This window comes from Protopterus annectens, unplaced genomic scaffold, assembly GCF_019279795.1.
Source record: "Protopterus annectens isolate FY-2018-M unplaced genomic scaffold, PAN1.0 ctg67976_obj.part0, whole genome shotgun sequence".
Lineage (NCBI taxonomy): Eukaryota > Metazoa > Chordata > Ceratodontiformes > Protopteridae > Protopterus > Protopterus annectens.
The window spans coordinates 5,015-7,624 of NW_025055757.1; the positions used below are offsets into that span (position 1 = coordinate 5,015).

The window sequence follows — 2,610 nt, forward strand, 5'->3', positions numbered from 1 at the left end:
GTTAATAAAACTGATCTTCCAGGCCGTACTTACTTTGGGGCAGTGAGAGCGGGTCAGGCTCCCTAGTGATCGACCTGCCAGAGGCCTTGTGGCCACCTACCAACCTGTAAGATGTTACTAAAGAGCTGCGGTTTTATTTCAAAATACTTAGCATCTGTGCATTTAAACACATTTGAGCGTAATCTAAAGGCGTCGGCAATTGTTTCTGTGCCCTTGCAATCTGTCGTCAACTGATATACTGTCGCACAGCAGGCAGGATTTTTCTCAATTGAAGCAGTTTTATCTGAAGCAATCAAGAGCACATTTAAAGGTATCTCAAACCAAGGATTGGGTTACTGGAAAGCGAATCTGTTATGCTTCATCACGCCTACCAATTCTCTTATCTTGCACTGGCATAATGGTTCCACTGGGGATGAACCCAGGACCTTCTGCGTGTTAAGCAGACGTGATAACCACTACACTACAGAACCTGCTTGCTCGTCTCCTCTCCTAGACATCTCACTGTGTCTCTAGCTAGCTAGCCAGCCAGCTAGCTAGCTAGCTGTCTGTCTACGTATGCGTACATATAGCTATTGCTATAGATGGAGAAGGCAGATAGGTAGATACGTTTATATGTGTGCACACACGCCTACTGCAGCGTGGGTATCGCTGGTCTACTGACTCTTTGCAGCCATGATTTCCTCGACTCAAACTTATCGACAAATAGCTCGGGGTTAGTTTCCACGTGTTAGAAGTGTAGCAGCTGCGAAATAAACAGAGCATACGATATTTGCAGTAATTAATGAATATATTTAAAGTGTGCTGAACAGTGTGAGCAACTTATTTAGCGAGGTCACCGGTGAGAGACCCGATAAAGAGAACTATGTAGAAAACTGCAATCTTTCAAGTTGCTGAGCTACACCTTGCCCTTATACTAGGCCCGACACCAGGTTGAGCTTCAGCACTACAGGTAGGGGGTGACTATCTGGAAATCTGTGCTGTACTCACTGCTGAAAAGCAGTGATAGAAAGCAGGAAGCTCGTGGCAATGGGCTGACAGCAAGTTACTAGGCCTGCAGTCAAGGTGACTGTTAAGGAGTCAAACCAAACAAGAATGCCCCATTGGTGAGTCTGGTATAGTCACTCGCTCCATCTAGCAGTCACTAAAGGAGTTTTGTCAGAATCAAACCACGTACCACAGAAATGAATAGTCGATATGACTATTAATAGGTTGTTAATAGTTCACAGGCATGATCCAGTGCTCTGATGAAAGCTAGACCAAAAAGAAGCTACGCGCTCCCCGTCGGGGAATCGAACCCCGGTCTCCCGCGTGACAGGCGGGGATACTCACCACTATACTAACGAGGAAGCCACTGGCACTTGACCCTGTCCGACGGCAGACAAGTCCATAGGGTTAACACACTTAAGGTTACTGCCATCATTTTCTCTAGTGGTACTTCAAATGGAATTTTGAAACGAGCAGCCTTAAACTTCATAGCTCATTTCCTTTGAATGAATAAAGTGGGGCAATCTGTGAGCGGATTAATTATTAAGTAGTTACATGTAGGAAGAGTTGTCGCACTTGAAGCTCACCCTCGGCTGGACTGAAAGTGAGCTATCAGCCAAAGGGGAAACAAATGTTTTGAATTCGAGAGTCTCGGCCTTCAACTGAATGAGCAGATATGTTCTAACTGAAGGAGTTTCTTGTCTCTGAAGCTGCTCCCTCCGTGTCTTAAGTGCTTCTGATACTCAGGAAGTGGCGAGAAGAATGTAAGATTGAGTTCTAGGGCGTGTGATGTCAGGATGCAAACTGCTGACCACCGTGAGATGCCGGCCAAAGAGGAAGGCGTAAGAAAGACTAGATCTCAGCGGATGGCAATCTGCTCTGAAATATAAGAAGCACCTTGTCTTGACAAGGAAGAGATACCACCACCAGGGCGTGACTGATACTAGGAAACTACAGGCACATAGCTGACATAAAAGGGAGGGTGAAAAAATGGAAACCCCCAAACAACTCGGGCGGGGAGGGCTGTGGTTGCTGGACCTCCTCTGATAAGACGTGAGGAGTTTATTAAGATTACAGTGACCAAAAAACTCAACTCACGTTTGGCGAAAATGAAGGAGTGTGATTGACATCTGTGCTTTGAGAAAGCGACACCGTCTGTTTCCAAATCCAGCTGCGTGACTAAGAAAGAATGCCATAAGAGTGGGAGAAAATACATGAGTAAAACCATGGCATTCTGGGCATGCTAATGAGCTGAAGTAAAACAAGTTTGGATTTCCGTGGTTTATCCTTTCGGTTTGTCCGAATAAAACAGATTACCCCTTCTGCTCCAGGTATCCCACATCACAATGCAGCGCTGGATCCTCTTTTAATTTGCAAGAACTGCACAAAGAAGGCTATAAAGAAAATGAAATGTCACCCACATCTTACCTGATTAGCATACCCATAAAGCCATGCTTTTAGCTCGGGGGTCACTCTCTAAGGAAACTTTTCACTCGGGCTGTCTTAGAATTTTAAAATCAGGTTTCTTCACAGCGTGTCCAGCCTGCCCACTGTAATTGTTTTGTCCTGCAGTACTTCATCTTACTGTCCCCCACGACTCTACTGGAGAGGATGCTCTACAACAGG

The 2,610-nt window shown here is 45.5% G+C and overlaps 2 non-coding genes across 2 annotated transcripts; both read right to left on the reverse strand.

Moving 5' to 3' along the window:
* Positions 1-398: 398 nt before the first annotated feature.
* Positions 399-470, reverse strand: TRNAV-AAC. The gene has a single exon. It is a non-coding gene; the product is annotated as a tRNA-Val (tRNA).
* An 804-nt stretch (positions 471-1,274) lies between these two features.
* On the reverse strand, positions 1,275-1,346 carry TRNAD-GUC. The gene has a single exon. It is a non-coding gene; the product is annotated as a tRNA-Asp (tRNA).
* Between the last annotated feature and the right edge of the window lie 1,264 nt (positions 1,347-2,610).